Raw genomic sequence first — 19,897 nt, forward strand, 5'->3', positions numbered from 1 at the left:
GTTGGGGGGGGGGGGGGAGTACTTAATTGTTAGTTAGTCACAACTTTCTGTAGGTCTTTTGTTAAAGAATGACAGAGGCTGCTGAAGCATACACGTGTTAAAGCTGTCAGTATTTCCACCAGTTTTATTTCCACTTTTTTTTTTTTTTTGTACAAAGTGGGAGTACACTTTAAAATGTATGTAGACATGTCATTCACTCTTTGAAACCTGTTATGAGTAGTGATTTGTGTATTTCCAATAAATTAATTTGGTTTGAGATCTTTGTTGGTTCCATGCTTTGCATTTGAGCCCGTTCTGTTTTTTACAATTAGTTTTACCAAGAATTTACAAGTTTACCAAAATGAATGCAGTACCAAAATAGTATAAATAAAAAAATAGCATCACCCAGAGGTCAAATGCCATGTGCAGCATTCATGAGTTTCTTTGAGATTAATTTTTTATGCATGCAAATTTTTGCAATGACTTTAATCAGTTGACTAATATTGACCACAAATAGTTTAATAATTTGATGTTATTCCATCTAACTGTTATGTTTTTGTATTTACTTACATTTTTCTTTTTTTACCAGTATTTTAAATAAAAAAAATAGGACATGAAATTACTTGGTTTAGATATTTGCATATTTAATTGCTAACTTTAAACTGAGTTTAAATGAATTATATAAATATTTGATATGCTTTTCTCTTATTTTTTCTGGAGTGTACACCACAGAGGAATGTCATATCTCTATTAGGAAATGTTTTTAGGCCAGTTTTCCACTGAAATGATAGGCGTTCATTTATCACAGAGGAAAAATAACTTCTGAGGTCATGCTGACAGAACGTGGAATTGGTCAGACGAGATGCTGATGGCATTTTTCCAGCATCAGCAATTTGCATCATGACTAAGACGGTCCCCCTGAAATAAAATTGTTCCTTACTGCTTTGTCACTCAAGTCCGATTTTCTTTCATAGGCTCTTCGAACCGATGCTCATCATGTACAATGTGGTTAACCAACCAGCGTGGAATACTGAGCTCCCACTCTCTCTTCACATTTGCCCTTTTCTGCCCACAGGCGGAGCTTAAAAGGAAACTCCTACCGCCATTGGCTCACGCATGTGCCTGTCAAACTCAACTCTCTCTCTGATTGGCCCAAACGGCCAGTTGAGTTTCCTTAGATGGGCGGATTTGTAGCGCCTTGGTTGACATTGTTGTTGTGGGAGTAAGAATGTACTTAGTCGTCAAGTCTTTTTAAGACAAGAAGCAAGACGTATTTTTGACATTTACACAAAGCTGAATAGCACATTACCCCCGGAGGAAGCGATTTTCTGCGAACGAAAGGCACAGAGTGGGAGGAAATGAGAGAGAAATTCCGCGAGGCCGCTCGAGGTAAGCGCGCAACTGCATTAGCTTTAGCTGCACGAGCCTGAAAACCCCTCACGAGCGTTTTGTAACGGAACCGGGTCGATTTTCATCAGCGGCTGAGTGTATGTGATAAAAGCAAAGTGTCCGTTATTTGCGCCATATCCACAGTTTGACGCCAGATTAGATGTTTTCTGTGGGAAAACTGTGTGAAAGTTTAGCGTTAATAAAGGAAAGTTGGCCGTTAGGTCATGTTTTAGGCTGGACACTCTGAGGGGGACGGAGGGCGAATGGTGGACCCTTCTTTAACTGCTGAAACTATATTAACTAACCGTCACAGATTGTAAAAGTTCATTACAAGTCGTATTAAACGCCCTCAATTGTATATGACAAGACTTGATCCTCAGTTTGTGGGCTAACGCAATATTTGTGCCCCAGCAACTTTGAGAGACACTGTCCGCTAGCCGAGCGGCTAACTAACTGGTCAAGCAATGACAGTCTGGAAGAAGGACAAATTGTGTGGCTTTGAAGCTTTAGATGAGTAAGAAGTGAAAATGAAGCTTTTGAAGCTACCATCTGGCAGCCTATGGTTGTGGACACTCCTTTCAGCCCACTGACCCTTCGTGCTTCACAGGTATTTGGTTGTCATATACAGTTATGTGTGTGTTATATACTACATATGCTGACCTGTGCATCATATTTGTTTGCCATTTGCTGTATGGACTGTAGCTTATGTTGTGTGCAGTGTGTCTCATACTGTTTCCTTGTGCATATTATATTCATTGTGTTATATGATGACCTGATCTATATCCTCCGTTATCTTCATATGCCAATTCAACTAAAGATCATAATCTTGCAAATAACAAATGTACTTAAATTAGAAGAAGATTACTAATATATATATATATATATGTATGTGTGTGTGTATGTTTAAGGTGCACTCAGTAATTTTTACAAATAAATATTAGTATTCAAGATTTATAATGTTGGTACACACACACACACACACACATATATATGTATGTATATATATATATATATATATATATATATAATTTCATTTTTGATAATTAAAGATTTACTCATGTAGAAGTAAATAGCAACCACTTCAGTCATCTAAAAAAATCTTATTTTATTCAACGTGGAACTGGTTGCCTGCTTATGGGCACTTCCATATCGACATCATGTCACGCTATTGATAAAATCTCTCAATTAGCAGACTAACACCGATGACAATAAACAGCAGGACATCAGTTGCTAAAATCAATAAAATAATTAATAAGAGTTTGCTAAACGCAAACAAAGTCATACTGATTGCATCTTTAACTGTATATTACAGCAACCACCCAAGGACAGGTGAAATGTTTTTGTTTTGTGATTGCGCCTATCTCAGTTGAACTGCAGTGTTTTTCAGTGACCCAAATCTGAATGTGAAATTGTAAGGAATATATGTTAATAATCAAAAAAAAAAAATTCCACAACTGTTCTCCTTCTTTTCTTCTGGTGGAATTTGACAGAGTTCTCAGAATGTGGGGCGCTCATTATTGAACCCCGCTTAAAATGAAAGCTGTGGGCACTTGCTGCCATGGTTTGAATCCCTACAATGTGTGGGTACGGTTACATTCAGCCCTGAATTATTCAGCTCTGTATTTACAAGCTCTTTTGTCAGCTTGTTGTTTAGTGAAGGCAGCCACCCCTAACATGCAAACAAAGTCTTGGGGTTTTAGACCATTTGGGCTTGTTTTTCTCTTGTGTGGACCTTGAAAATAATAGTAGCTAAGCCTTCGTAGTTTAAACACAGACCAACACATCAGCCTCATTATGATTTTGTATTTGTTTTTATTCTTGCGTAGTTGACAAATGAACATGGGCATTCACTTTTTTTTCAAAATGTTCTATGACAAATAATTTTTTAAAAAGTAGAAATATTTCATGCAGTTTCTAGATTAATATGAAGTCATGAAAGCTGCATGAACCATAATTATAATGCAATTCGAGAAATGCTGTTTGACGTAGTTTTATATGCAGTTTAGCATGTCACACCCCAGGACAGTTCACTAAGTGGTTATTTTACACTGGTTTATGTTTAAAGCAGAATGTTTTAACACCTACTGTTCTGTAGCTCTGCTAACTCAAAGTTGTCTGTTAGTCATGGTGAAGTTTATAGGCTTTTATTTTAATTCAGAGTGTTCAGACTAATGCCATAATTGTGTGTTGCTCTTGGGTTTACATCATAAACAGTTACAGAATAAATGGGCTGTTTTAGAGATGTTCTGCTGCTCTTTTCATTGTATAGTTTACGCAGAACCACAAAGACCTTGTGTAATACCCAGAAAAGTGTGTTGTTTTATGGTTTGCAGTAAACAGGTTGAAAGTTACATGATCTTAGAGCTGTTTTCCTCTGAGTCATACTCTATTTCCAGCACACCTGAAACTGAAGAACAAGAGTGACAAGAGTTGTGGACAAGAGTTTTTTTAAAGTTGGTCCAGTTTGCAGCAGTGTGCATGATTGCATGATCATCACTATTTAATAGTAATAATGATACCTGTAAGGTAACCATACGTCCTCTTTTTCCTGGACATGTCCTGTCTAGGACTTTTAAGTTGCCTAAAATGTTCACGTTTTGGCTTTGTTTTCCTTTTCCTTCCTACATGCTGATGACAATGAATGAAAAGGAGTTTGACAAATAGCGTGCAGGCATTGTGCATAACTGACCAATCGTGGCATGTGAGAATATTTGATGTGTTTCAGACACCTGAAAACCAATGCTTATATTTAGAGCTTCACATCAGTCTGTTTATGTGTAATTCCTTGTTTTGTTTATTTATTTTTGAGATCTAATTGTGAGCTGGGTGTCAGGTAAGAACCTGCAGGTGCTACTTGTTAATTATGAAAATTTAAGAGGTGTCCCCTCACCAGTGGGCCTGTGAACAGCTGGTGAATGAGAGCAGGTGGGGCAGAGACTTCATATCACTTACAGTGTTAGCACTGAGCCAAAATGCTCCCACAACAATCATCTGCCCTGATAAACACGGGCACCATATTCAATTTATATGAGACCCTCAGCTTTAGACTTCTTGCTTCTTTATATATAGATGAACTATATGTTTTCATTTGATATGCGCCAACATGCACCATCAGCATTGTGCCCTTGAACGAAGCACTAGATTGAGCAGTTTGCTCCAGGTGAATTGACCCTGGATAAAAGTGACTGACTGCTCACATTATGTCTAGTCAAAGAGCATTGTCTCTAACTTGTCTAAAAGCTGTAGCTTTAAAATGCACGTTGTTTCTTCTACAACACGGAGCTTCCTAGGAACTAACTGTTCTCTTGGTTTCTCCAAAAGGCCATGTGACGACAGCCAGTGCCCACGGTTTGATTCATTACTCTGGAGAGTCCCGCTAGCAGCATACCTCGCTGCCCCAGACCTATGCGTCAACTTCACAGCGTTCCTTAACAAACCGCTATTTTTCAGAGCACCACAGATTATACTGTGCAACAAAAGCAGAACTAAACAGTGGCCAGTGAGTCAAATAAACAACATCAGCCATGTAACCGTCAGTTTACCCAAGCCACCAGCACCGTGACTGGTGTGAAAGTGTGCTGATCACATGGCTCATTCTTCATGCCCTGAACATCAGTCTCGATCCAGAGCAGCCGTAATCCTATCCCAGAAAAGCTCTAGAGTAGTCTTTCGCCTTGGATGACATCACAGGGATTGACATAAAGGTGCCTGGCTGTCGAGTTTGCAGCACGTGGGGATTCACATGAGCAGTAGCTGCCTTAGGCTGTGGATAATTCATGTTGAGCTGTCTATAGTTTGTTGTGTGGTCCAAATGTCCTCCTTGATAATACATTTGTTTGCTATGGAAGAAATATTTTTACATTCTTATTTGAACAACAAAGCAGTTAAGCTTGACTTGCTTAAACGTTTTGTACAGATACGTTTCATTGAGTTTACTTAAAGGTAGGCCTGGGTGATAAAACGGTATCGATATTTATCGACGGTACACCTTCTTCGATAACGATAGAAAAAATTTTCGATATGGCGCACGATATAGGCACGAGCTATGAGTGACGCAGACAGCACACAAACACATGCTGAAATGAGTGCTGTGCCTGCCTGTGATGAGGAGATTGTGAATAGAGAATGAATATTAGTCAAATTTAAAATAAACGTTTGCATTTGAATGTTAGGTGTGCGTCAGGGAGCGGCATCAGTGGCGCATGAGATGCGGTGATAATGATGTAAATGACGTTGTTGCATTTTAATGTTTTGTTAGTCTAGCCCACGAGATGCGCCGCTGCATCTCAAATATTAGAGAAATACAGTAGCTCAATGCGGAGAAGATCTTGATTAGGTTCAAACCGAAACCTAGCCATTCACATAGACCGCATATTCAGCGCATTTATTAGACGGACAAGTACGACTGCTGCACTCGGGTCTCACACAAGAGATGTATAGAAAGTCATGCAAAGTTAAAACAGTTTAAACTTTTAGAAAACACGTCACCAATTTGTGGAGGTTTATTCCTTTTCACTGCGTCTCATATGTTTTTAAATGCAATCTGTGTGAATGGCGCTTCGGCTCTTTGGATTAAGCAATGCATAAATACATGATACTGTTTTGTTCATAATTGTTAATGCAATTTACGAAATTATATTTGATTTTTATGAGTTAATTGAGACATAATGCATGGTTTTTATAGACAGTTATTTCCTTGAGTTGACCATTTAAATGCGCTATTATTTTGCTCATTGTGCCCTCCTCTGGCCTTGGGAGACAAGACAAAAGTTTCCTTAAAACCTATTTAATCTGCATATAAAACATTAGAAATTAGATATTTGTTTAATTTTTATTTTGTTTGATTGTTAAAAAAAAAAGATTTGTTGTTTGGCTTAATAAATTGGGTTAATTTAAAAATACAGTGGTTGAATAAAAAAATTCTATTGCTCTTTGTTTTAAAAAAGGTACTAAAAAATGTCAATAATTATCGATACCGAACGACATGAAACATTATATCGTTGATACATTTTTTTAGCTATATTGCCCAGCCCTAAAGGGGTCATAGGAGGCTACATGCACTTTTACAAGTTGTTTGAACTGAAATGTGTGTTGACAGTGTGTGTGTACAAAACCACCCTATAATGATAAAAATCCACCCAGTGGTTTTTTTTAATCTACTAAAATCTTTACCCCTTTCTCAAATCGAGCCGATCTCAGATGCCTGTCTGTGTGACATCACAAAAACAGGCCCCTCCCACGATAGTTTGATTGGTAGTAGCGTTTCAGCACAGACTGGACTGGCGTCTTACCTTAGACCTGCCCTGAGTGAGCTGTCATCAGTCTGCCATTGTTTCACCGCCGGAGCAGATGTAGACAAGAATGACTTCTAAGCGATTGAGGTGTTCTGTTGTTGATGTAATAATGAACATAGCAGTCGTCATTTATTCCCGACATCTGAGCTGCTGAAGACGCAGTGGATTACGTTTGTTTTTGAAGGGAATGCACCCCCGATCTACCTAAATGCGTCTATGTTCGAGCAAATCATTCGTGTTCCAGCTTCACCTACAGAAGAAGCGAGAATAAGGTTTTTTTTTATTAATCTTTGCAAATCACCTTTCCTAATAATGTGCTAATTAGCAAGTTTCACGATGAATTCAGCTGAAGTAAACAGTTCCTCCGAGAGCGGCTCGGAAGAGAGGGGCGGTGTCAGCAGAACTCATTAACATTTAAAGGAAAATGCTACAAAACGGCTTGCTCTGAAAAGAGCTGTTTTTGACAGGGTAAAAAAGGTGTTTTTTACACTACCATTGAGAAATTTTAACCAAACTATGTTACAGACTTTTCATTAAAGGGGTCATATGATGCGATTTCAAGTTTTCCTTTCTCTTTGGAGTGTTACAAGCTCTTGGTGCATTAAGAAGATCTGTAAAGTTGCAAAGACTAAAGTCTCAAATCCAAAGAGATATTCTTTATAAAAGTTAAGAGTCAACCACGCCTACCTAAAATACCTCGTTCTAACACGCCCCAACGTTAGATAAAATCTCTTTAAATACATGTGCCTTTTAAAAATGATGTGTAAATCAAAACACAAACCACACCCTGCCACATTAATGTGGATTGCATAACAGCATCAGTGTAAATGCAACAACTCATTAATCATTCAAGCAACAATAGCATCCTTTGTAGGAGCCGCAGCTAGTTTCCCATGGCACAGTGAGCATTGCACATTTTTCAAATGACAGAAGCTGCCCGACATGATCGTGCGCTTCTGACTATTCTTGCTCAGACGGCTGGTTTTCTAAGGCGTGTTTGTTAAATTCAAATACATAAATGTTACACAGTCAGATGTGGATTAAAGAGGGGAAACCCAAACCATGTACACAGTACAGTATGACTTGTCGTCCAAACATTGTTTAGTTTGGGTTGGCAAACTCCCCTGCACTGTGAAAACTTTGGAGGATTGTTTGCCAGGGTCAATGAAAACATAACTGTCGTTATCTTGTATTTTTATCTCTTATTTTTTGCAGCACAGTAGTAGTCGTAGCCATGAAGCAGAATTGCCATTGTGCTACCAAGATGGCTGGCTCAGTTGGATTTTTTTTCTGCATTTTCGTCACTGATTTTTAGTTAAAAATCTGTGGCAGAATGGGTTTTAATGGAATAAATGGAGTACTGCACTCTTATTGGTAGCTTGAAAGAATCTGTTAAGGCAGATGTTATCTTTTAGTATTTGTATTGTAAGATATAAGTAGACTTTAGCAAACTCTGATTATTTTCCATACAAACTCTTTAAGCTTTTTAAAAGGCACTGCGCTCTGTAGATGTTCTAGCTCAGCATATGTTACTAACGTACAGTACACACTGTTTCCAGTGCCTGTCCTGAACTCCGTAACCCTTCAGAGATAAAAACAAGTTGACTGTGACATCATTCTCTTATCTTAATTATTTACTGTATTCCTTGGTAGACCGTAGCTGAAATAGAGTATGACATAATTTACTGTGAGCTCGACTCACTGTAAAAAAAAAAAAAAAACTTCTCAGTCATATCAATGAAGTGCATTGTGTTCCATGGTATTCATAGCGTGGGGGTTTGCCAGATTTCTTGCCCTCCTGTTTCCTTTCTCACTGCTGTCTGTTTTGCAGACTTGACTTTGTACTTTGTGTTGCTTTTTTTGGACTGTGATTATATATATATATATATATATATATATATATATATATATATATATGTCTCTTTAATCTAAATGATACCATTTATCTTGTAAGATACCAAAATATCAGTCAATCTGTCACATTCAAATATGCTAATATATGCAAATAAAATTATGAGGACTATGATGCAATAACAATGCAAATCATAATCAAATATTTCAATCTTTTTTTTTTTAAATTAAGATTTGTAATTGATTCTTGTTTTTCAAGGCAAAATGAACCTATATGTAGGCTACGTACATTTATGTATGCTATATTTGAACCCTAAACAGCATGGAAATGAGAAGAGTGCAGAGTTTGCCCATATTAATTTTACACAAGTGAGAGTTCAGAGAAAATGTCAGTCGCCTTCCACCACTGAGCTCTGGTCGGTTTTAAGGATTGTACAACTGACTCTGGCTGCATAACGTTTTCTCAGACAATATAAACAATAATCATGTTTCGAATCAGAACCAGCTGTACCCAACTCATAATTGAAAAATGCCGATTCTTTTCAATAATGACTCCATCAAATGTTGTCAATTTTGAAACTTTATTATTTTAACTGTTTGACAACAATTTTGAAATGTCAATTTGCTCACTCGTTTCATTCACTTCTTGAAGTGGTCTCAGTGGCGTAAGTTTCTTTAAATTACAAAATTATAAAATTAAAAATAGGCCTATTTTTATGTAAAATTATTAGTTAAACTAATTGTAAAAATAAATATACTATTCAAGCAGTTTTATAACAGTAGAGCCATGCCAGCCATGTCATGTCATGGCAACCATATACACTGCTCACTGATTCCCTTTACAACAGTCCCTCACGAAAAGCCACCAACATTTCACTATAATAAAATGGTTAGTGGCGTAACTGGGAAACTTTATATGTCTTTAATGTATCTCATATATAGTATATGTATCAGTAAAGTGGTGTTCACACAGGTAGTGGCTACCATACAAAAACCTTCCTTGGTCAGATTACTGAACATCTTCGGTGCAAATGTAGGTGCTGAAAATCTAACAAAAACAATGATTATGACACTCAATATATATGGCTATTTTTAGTAGTCAAGAACAGGCTTTTCTAAACTTGGCGCTTTGCTGATAAGAGCTTGAACTAGAGATGCACCAATTGCAATTTTCTTGGCCGATTTATTTGTTAGTGTGATCTGCCGATACCGATTTTTGCCGATTCCGATTTTCTTTCTAAGAACTATAATTGACCACATAATATACAAACAAAAATCTACTTTTCTTCAACGCAAAGTTTTGTTTTCATAAAAAAACAAGTAAAAAGTCAGTAATAAAATAAGAACACAAAAAAATTGCAAACAACAGCACAAATAAATGCAATAGAATAAAGAGAGCTATGAAACTAAGTTTTTCAGGTTAAGTAAGTTTTTATTCAGGTAAGAAATTCTACAGAAATTAAAGTAATCAAATGTAAAATAACACATTCAGTGTTATTTTATTTGACATTTTATTACTTTCATTTCTGTAGTCTTCATTGTAAAAATTTTAATACAGATTAATGCTTACCATTAAAGTTATAAAACGTATTCAGTCAAGAGCAGAAAGGGATTTTCTTTGTCTTTTGTTCTTTGATTAACATGACAGACAGCAGTAGGAATATTGGACTGCGGTCCCTTTAAGAGTTTATCCACAGACCCAATATAGGGCCTGTTTACTGGTCATTTCATACGTTTTCGCTGATCGGATTTTTATCTGATTTGTTGAAATGTTTCCATTTACACTTGGCCACATAAATGTGTCGTCGCAAAACGGATATAAATCCGATCTTCAATTCCCGAACTATATTTAAATTTAACGGAGTTCATGTCAACGAAATCAAAAGATAAGTGCTGCATTTTATTAATTATCCGCTCATTTCAAGATCAAAGACCGCAATAGGAGAGCATGCGGCATCAGCACTGGAAAGATACGTTTGTCTTAATACTTTTAATGAAGATGATTGTGTTGACCGTCTGCGTCTTACTTTCAGTTTCATTCGCGGCAGTTTACGCGTCGGCTTGCTGAAGAGATACTCAGCTACTCGTCCGCAGCGATGCGTGTTGCATTAGCGCAGTCTGACTAATGTCATATAGCCTATAACACGCTCACACGTTTATTCTTTTTTCATTTTGGGAGGAGTAAAATTTACATATGTGGTTTCAACAACCAGATGCATTAACACTCGTCGAGTTCCGTCTGGAATGCGGCCCAGACCACCTCCTGAAGTGGTTTGAGTGATCAGATTTACCGTATTGACCCGAATATAAGACGATGTTTTTTTTTTTCTTCTTAGAAATACGTAATGCGTGTTGTAAAGATCACGAGTAAAAACAAAAGAGAAAGAAAACCTTACAGCTGCATGAGTCGTGACTGTCACGTTAGCCTGATGGGACCAAACTCTCTTTGTGATTTTAAAAACGTAAGTCAGTACCCAGATTTGAAGACTACAGTAAGATTTAACTTCTGCTGTTAATAAGATTTTGGTAGGCTACTATTAGATGGATAGCCTAAATGTCCTAATTCAGATGGGCTACCTGTTTTTTGTTATTTTTATGGTATATCAAAAAGTGTATATTTTTTAAATGTGATTGTTGGTACATTTACCAGTTTTTACTAGGGATGCACCGATATGAAAATTTTGGCCGATACCGATAATCCTTTATTTCTGAAAGCCGATAACCGATATGTTGGCCGATAAATCTATATCCAAATTTTTATATACTTTTTGAGAGCCTGATTACAAAAAAGGTCTCATCATTAAAAACCACATCCCGAAACACTTCAACATAAGCAGCCTAGTTTGAACGGTGTATGTTTTACAAATAATTTTACTCTCCCATTACCAAATTTAGTCGTCAAAAAAGTCTTACAAATAAAATAATGCATAAATAATGCAAACAAGTCATTGGACATCATTACACGTGTAAAGAATCAAAATGAATGCGCCATAGATCAATAAAACGGAATAGCCTCTGCACGGACAATAATTAAATGATTTTAATTACTAAACCATATTGCTGATGAAAATAATAATAGAAAAATACAAGTGGTTGTTATTATTAATAATCAGCGCATGCTGAAGCTTCAGCGCATGCTGAAGCTGAAGAGCTGAATGAATACGGTAAACTGAAGCGTTTTGCTGGCAGCTTATTTAATTCAAGGAAATGCATCCTGAGATTAATATTAATACAACATAAACATAATATTACAACTTATATATGTACAAAATGACGCAGTTATGGCGTGCTATAGTCAGAATGTGTGATCCTGTTATGGATGCGCCAAAAGGTACATCTGGAAAAAGGGGGGTCGTCTTATATTCGGACCAATACGGTATATCCGTCTCAGAGGGCATTTACACCTGGTCTTTTCACGATTGGATAGCTATCTGATCAGAAAAAAATGCATGAAGTGACCAGGTGTAAACAGGCCCATGTAACACAGCTATTTAAAGGGGTCCTATTATGCTTTTTCACTTTTAAATTTTAGTCAGTGTGTAGTGTGTATGTTTGGGCATAAAAAAGATCTAGAAAGTTACAGATCTCAAAGTCCACTCCAAAGGGAGATATTTAGTTTTTTAAAAATGCATTTTCAAGAACTACAGCAAACGACTCGTTTGGACTACAGCGTTTGGTTTCCGGGCTTTGTGATATCACAAAGCGGCTCATTAGATTTTCATTACAAAGAATTCCCGCCTACAGAAATTAGAATGGTTGGGGGGAGACGTGCAAAACATGCAGAGCGGGGGTACGCGAGGACTGGGATTGAGAACCGCTGGTCTAGAACAATTCTTACAAGTATAACACGACGTAGCTGGGCGCCACGGAGAGACGCCGAACGGCACCGCCGGTGTGCCTACACTCATAGAAAATAATGTGTTCGAATTTTAAAGCCGTGGCGTGACGCTGCGCTGCTTGTCCGGTGTGCGACAGCCTGAAACGCGTTTTTTTTAATTTTTTGTTTTTTTTCCACTTCTGAAAGCGGATGATGTCAGGAAACAGTGGTTGCAATTTACTTTTTAACTCTGTTCCTGAGCATTATAACCCCAATTTGCTATTGTGTGCTGCGCATTTTACTGAGGACAGCTTCCACATCACGAGTGAGAAGTGCCGGATTCCCAAAAGCTTTTGTTGAAAGACGGAGCAGGGGGCGTGGCAGTACTGAAACACTGTCTATGCTGTTCGCCAATCAACGCACTGGGACAGCTAACCAATCACAACACATTTTGTTTTTTTCGGAAGGCAGACCTTCATCAAAGCCGGAACTAATCGAGCCGTTTGTGCCAGGATGGGGAGAAAGTTATTTTAATAATGTAAATTATGTGAAAAATAATGCATTTTCGAACCACCAAGCATGAGAGCATGTTCTAGTACATCCCCAAAACAAAATCAAGACTTTGTAAAAGAGCATAATAGGACCCCTTTAATGTTCCAAAACGCATTTTGACATAATTTTGTATGTATTTGAACGTTTTGGCGCAGTTAGCCACTAATTTTGGTATTTGTGGCTCACAAGCTGTTTGAGACTGAGCGCGGCTTGTGCACTCCACTAATATAGATCAGAGCGGTTGGGATAAGCTCTAAACCAGCGGGAATGACTAAAATAATGCACAATACAAGCACTATTTAACCGGAGCGAATGAGACGTGTGTGAGAGAGAAGGGGTCGTCGGAGAGAAGACAGTGAGAATGCCCGGCTGATGTTATTGCCTGTGCCGCTGGTAACAAAACGGATTGGCTCGAAATCAGAAAGAAGTAAGACTGACCGACCGATCACCGATCCGGGCCGATCATGAGGAAAATCGGCCAATTCCGATCCCTGGCCGATCGATCGATGCATCTCTATAAAAAACCCAGAGTTAGCCACTAATTTTGGTATTTGTGGCTCACAAGCTGTTTGAGACTGAGCGTGGCTTGTGCGCTCCACTAATATTGATCAGTTCTAGTGCGTGCGCTTTTGGTGTAAGTGCGAAACCTGCGGGAATGTCTAAAATAATGCGCAATACAAGCATTTAACCGGCGCGAATGAGACGTGTGTGTGTGTGTGTGAGAGAAGGGGTCGTCGGAGAGATGAGAGTGAGAATGCGCGGCTGACGTTATTGCCTGTGCCGCTGGTAACAAAACGGATCGGCACGGAATCGGAAAGAAGTGAGACTGATCGGCCGATCACCGATCTGGGCCGATCATGAGGAAAATCAGCTGATTCCGATCCCTGGCCGATCGATCGTTGCATCGCTAGCTTGAACGTGCGTTGGAAGCTCTAGTCCCACAGAGTGCTCCAAAGATGTTTGTTACATTTACATTTGCAAGACGTCTCTCTCATCAGAATTTTGACCCATTTCCCAATATTAGAATTTACATTAAAATAGTTTAGTCATCAACGTTTTGCCACACCTGCCAATGACAAGTGATTGATTAGATGGTTTCCTTTTTCCTGGTCAATAAGTCTTTTATTTATTATTTATATTTGTTTAATTATATTTACTAATCTACTTTATTTATTTATTTAGTCTGTCAGGGAATAATATGAACTTAAAGTGAGGATGGACAAGGCAAGATAAGGTAAAGCTTGACCTCTCTGCACTGTAAAACTTCTTGATAGTACAAAAACAAATTACTGTTAAGACCAGAGAAGGGAGGTGACAGAACATAGCAGCACAAGGCCTATGTATTCTCTTCAAAAATGATTTATTTTGTCCCTCTTTATGACCAGGAAATGGCTAACTCAATTGAACATATTGGTTAAGAGTCACAGGGGACTGCATTTGGACTGTTTAGCACATTTGCTTAACTGCAAATGGACAAATTAACAGTGACTCCATGCTCTGGCTAAACAGTTGGTTTGCTTTGCACTAATGACTTTTTAATGAGGGCCGGACAGGATGCTAAAGAGCATATATCTGTGGTGCAGTCCTTGAATCTCCCGAGAGTGTACACCTCCCCACCCAACCCCCTGAGACGGCCTTTGATTTCAGGCCTCAGTGTCTCATTTTTGCACGGCCTGTTTTGGTGCAGTAGTGAGAGGGTACATACTGGGTTTTGAGAGCAAACCGGCTCTATCTCCTCTTCGCCACATCACAGAGCCCTAGCAGTGATGTTACATAATAATACTACGCATCCCATGCCTAAATGGATTACGCCAGAACCAAGTTTGCTTGGCTCATCAGATCTTACAAGACTTCATTAGACTTTGTTTGATTCATGCATTGACAATAATTAATTTTGCTCATGAAATTATACTTAATGCACTGCTGTAATTTGTATGCACAAGAATGTGCATTTTATTAGCAAGAAAACATTTTATTTGGGCCATGGCTGTCTAATTTTCTTTTAATGTATTATTTTTGTTTCTTCCAATTTTGCTAATAGGGCAGAATCTTTAAACTTCAAATATGTTCCCGTTGGCTGTGATTTTGTTGCTTCTCTCAGCATTCAGTGAGAACAGAAAAATTACTTGACACTCAAATGGTCGTGTCGCACCTGGTCAGGACATGGTGTGAGAGTGACAAGCATGAGTCAAGTTGTGATTGACAAGCAGCCTCTCCTGCTTTCAATCTCAGCAGTGTTGGTTGCTTGATACCAGTTGGGCTCATTAATGCAGCTCTAAAACCACGGGGATCATTCATCCCATTACCCTTCATCAGTGATTTCTGATACATCTGTCGAGGAGGTCTGCTCCAAACCTCAGAAATAATTTCAAAGTTTCTTCTCAAAGTATTGTATTTATAATCAGATCATGATTGGCTGGCCTTCTTAGTTTAGGTTTTGTGTTTTGTCTGACATTACTAATTTGGATTATGAGCAGCAGATGGCTGGTTAGTGTTTTATTAGGGCTGGGTAAAAAATCTCGATATCTCTGTATTAATCGATTCTCATTTTTACGGAACGATATCGATTCTTAAATCCCAAGAATCGATTAGTCTAGCCGGTTTTCAGTTAATGGACTGAACGTTGAAGGGCACTTCCCATCCAATATATCACAATAAGCATTGTGCTTTGGTACTTTTAATATGAAACAAAGTCTCAGATTTCAAATTCTGTACATTGTATTGCAATATTTAAACAATAAATGCCGTTTTGGTGCTGTTTAATGTGGAGTGACAGATCGCTGTAGCGCCTCAGTTCAGCAGACCCGCGTAGCGCACGTGAACTAGTAATCTTCTCCACATTAATGCCAGCTTCAGCACAAAATGAACGACTAAACATCCGAAGGTAAGTTAAAAGAAAAGAGTACAACTTTATAATCCGTATTCTGTCATGTGCTTCACAATCAGTGCTTCAGCCGCGCAAAGATGTCAATATAACATCTTGTAAACAATGTCACGTAATGTCACATTTACCTCAGGTAAACATACCATAAACTCATTAGTCTGATGAAAAATAAACTGTAGAGAGGGGCATTTTGCTAAATATATGCAGCATATAACATTCATTATAAAATTTACTGTTCTTCAATGTTTAATTTGTTTGAATAAATCCAAATCCGTTTTTGATGTTTATATTTCAAAAAAACAAATTGAAGTACAAATATTATTATGTAATTGTAACTTTATTATTTTAAAAACTTAATTAAGTGTAATTTTAACAAATCAGTCAACTTTAACCTTCAATATTATAGTAATGTAGCACCAACTGACTCATGTATATTTTACAGCATTAGTTGAGAGATTTTTTTTCCTTGAGAAAATTTGGCATGTACTGTACTAGGGCTGTCAAAAAAATTGGAATTTCGAATATTCGTAGAATAAAATAAAAATCTACATTTGATTGCAAAAACGCATTCGAATTTAAGGTCAGCGTCAGCCGTCATGCAGCCTTATCAGTGGCGCACGAGATGACGGTGTATGTGTCATTGATTCCATTTGAATGCTTTTGTTAGCCTATCCAGTTGAACCTACTAGATGCGGCGCTGCTACGTTGTTCATTCATATATTGTGGAAAAGAGAGCATCAGTGTGGAGAAGATGTTGTTTACGTCAAAACTGAAACCAAGCCGTTCACACAGAATGCATATTTATCACATTTTCTAGAGGGACATCTATCAGCGTTGCACTCGCGTCTCGCAGAGAGCGGCATATTTAGAAAGCCATGTAAAATTAATGCAAGTTCAACTTTTAAAAAACTTGTCTAAAGACGTTATGGCGGTTTTTCCAAGCGGCAACCTCCCGCTCTCTCTCGTGAAGCCATCACGGAAGTGACTTAAACTGTAATTCGTCAACTGGCCACGTTGCTGGCTGCAAAAGGGAGTCAATCCCATAGACTCCCCATGTTAAAATGCCCAACTTTACAGCAGAAAAAACATGTTTACAGCCTGGTTCAAAAAATGATTTTGGTCTATATAGCTAATTTTGTCCTTTATGGCAACTGTGAGGGGGTGAATTTTTTTATAACTCATCCGTTTAAATTATATTAAGCCTTAAAGTTCTGCATAATTAAGGGCGCGGCCACTTGAGTAACAGGTGGATTGCCACTGCTGTCACCACCGTCGAGCTAGGTGGGCGTGGCTTCAGCAACCAGCTCCCGCCTCTTTGCCCATTTTCGATTATCCGGGAGTGACGCGCGGTGACATTTACATTTAGTCATTTTGCCAACGCTTTTATCCAAAGCGAGTTACAATTGGGGAACTCGGTGAGTGGAAGTAGGCGGGTGCTGAGCCTGTGGCTGTTCTATATGCACGCATCAATGTTTTGAACTTGATGCGAGCCTCAACCGGCAGCCAGTGCAGGGAGATAAAGAGAGGTGTAACATGGGCTCTTTTGGGCTCATTGAAGACCAGTCGTGTCGCTGCATTCTGAATCATTTGTAGAGGTTTGATTGTACTTGATGGAAGTCCAGCCAGAAGAGCGTTGCAGTAGTCCAGCCTAGAGATGACAAGGGCCTGGACAATAAGTTGTGCAGCATGCTCCGTTAGAAAGGGCCTGATCTTTCTGATGTTGTGCAATGCAGACCTGCAAGATCGGGCAGTCTTTGCAATGTGGTCTTTGAAGGTCAGCTGGTCATCGAAGATTACACCAAGATTTCTGACCGAAGTCGATGGGGTAATTGTAGAAGAACCTAGCTGGATGGGGAAATCATGCTGTAGAGTTGGAGTGGCAGGGAAGACAAGAAGCTCAGTCTTTGCCAGGTTGAGCTGTAGGCAATGTTCTTTCATCCATGCCGAGATGTCCACCAGGCAGCCTGAGATCCGTGCAGCTATCGTTGAATCATCTGGTTGAAATGAGAGATAGACCTGTGTGTCATCAGCATAGCAATGGTAGGAGAAGCCATGTGCCTGTATGATGGGACCCAGTGATGTTGTGTATATGGAGAAGATACACTTGATGCGCTGCCAAGATGGCGACGGCCGGCTCCGCCTACTTTAGGCTTCAAAAACGCTCTTCGGAAACCTACAGGTGACGTCACGGACACTACGTCCATGTTTTTATACAGTCTATTGGTTTTTCCCCATCCCACTGTATCTCATGTTTTTAAATGAAGAAAGTAGCCTACTCTTTGTGATTGGTTTTCGGTCCTTTGTATTAAACTATACGTACATGCATGGTGCTGTTTTTTTTCTAATTGTTTAAGCAACTTTATTAATTTATGGTTTATAAACATTATTTTAAACATTATGCACTTTTTTCCAAAGATAGCCGTGTTATTTTATTAAACTTTGAAGAAACGTGCATAATATTTTGCTCGATGCATCCTCTTGTAGCCTCAGGAGAAAAGCCAAAAGCTTTTTCCCCCCTAACTGAAATTATGCCTTTTAAATTGAAGTTTTTCAGTCATTTTGACAGCCCTATACTGTACCTGATATATATCCAAAATAATCGATATTGAATCGAATCGAATTGCAAGCTTGTGAATGAGAATCAAATCGAATCGTGAAATTTGTGTCAAAACCCAGCCCTATGTTTTATCTTGCTCATTTATGCTGGTGTTTCACTATTGAGTTAGGTCATTAGCTCTACATGAGCAGACACCACCTGAAGAGAAACAGCGTCTATAACATATTCAAACAAACCTCTTTATTTGCTGACTCTTGTGTCATTAACTAAAATAGTTAAATTTTGTAATACACAGAGGAAAATTTGGTGTAGAATTTACTATGAAACTATTTTAACTCAGAAATTGCTAGTTTCACAAATAATTACAAAGAAACATCAAGTAATACATTGAACTAAACATTGAATTTTAAAGTAAAGACTGAAATAGTATTTTCTTGTAAAACAAACTCCCAAATTCTTTGTTTTATTTACTTTAAAAATCTTTTTTGCATTGTCTAATGTGTTGACACACTTCTATATTCAGAGCAAATTTACTCTAACGTTTTAACAGAGTATTAGTTTCCTCCTCCTTTCTTTCCTCCTCTGTTAAATTTACAGATTTTTGTGAATTGAGTAAATATGGTGAAAAATAAGTGTTCATTCAGTTTATTTGCATTATATCTGTCATTGCACCTGCAGCTATTATTCTAATTTCATGTATTCTCATGTATTTTTGTTAGCCTACGTTTGGGGATAAAAGAAGTCAAATGTACTATGAGCAGTTTTTGAATCAGATGTCAGCTACCATGGAGAAGCAGATTGTTGCCATAAAGTAAGAACTTTGTCAACTCAAACGCAGTTTAAGATGTGAGCACTGCTCCGGTGTCATATTTATATTACCATGCTTGTCATAAGATATATTGAGGAGATCTGACAAGCAAATCAGGAGAGGCATGTTAAGTCTTGTTGCATGCATCAGGGCTCAACTGTGGGGATTTTATTTCTGCTGTCCTGGTCAGTATTTCAGGCTATTATCAGTTCCATGACAGCCATAAAACAATGACATTATTGCTTTACGTGTGTGTGTGTGTGTATAAATATATCCAAATGCATAAACACATGTACATGATCATTAAACATAGTTGACAACACAGCACTAACCTGAGTGACAGTTTTGTTGAGCCTTGATGCCCATTTATAGGAGTGCAAAGGTTACAAGCGTTTGTGTTATTTCCATAAACTGATGCAAATCTTTGTTATTAGTTTAACCTGTACACAATCGCATTCATCAGTCATATAGGTTAGAGGGCTGGAGTTCAGTGCACAGAGCAAACACAACCGTGTTGACCTCTGCTTGTGTGTCTCCGTTTCAATGATCCTGCTAGTGTTGTCACGGTACCAAAATTTCAGTATTTGGTACTAGTAGGGCCTTTCGCACCGCGGGAACCTTTTCGTAGTACCAGAACTAATTGTGGAACTACCCACTTTTTGGCGTTTTTGCACCGCCGGAACTGGGTGTGATTTTAGTACTGCCTTTTTCGAGAACCAAATTAGCTCCTACTCCGGAGCAGGGTCTAACCAGCACAACTGGTACT

At 38.3% G+C, this 19,897-nt stretch overlaps 1 protein-coding gene across 1 annotated transcript in view; it reads left to right on the plus strand.

The window, feature by feature from the left end:
* Positions 1 to 1,170: 1,170 nt before the first annotated feature.
* LOC107592521 (OTU domain-containing protein 7B-like) overlaps positions 1,171 to 19,897 on the plus strand; it is a 45,796-nt gene continuing 27,069 nt past the window's right edge. The window contains exon 1 of the mRNA XM_016282053.1: positions 1,171 to 1,368. The gene's annotated coding sequence lies outside the window, so the exon portion shown is untranslated. The remainder of the gene's footprint in view (positions 1,369 to 19,897) is intronic.

This window comes from Sinocyclocheilus grahami, unplaced genomic scaffold (genome assembly GCF_001515645.1).
Source record: "Sinocyclocheilus grahami isolate Dianchi unplaced genomic scaffold, SAMN03320097.WGS_v1.1 scaffold153.1, whole genome shotgun sequence".
NCBI classification, from domain to species: Eukaryota; Metazoa; Chordata; class Actinopteri; order Cypriniformes; family Cyprinidae; genus Sinocyclocheilus; species Sinocyclocheilus grahami.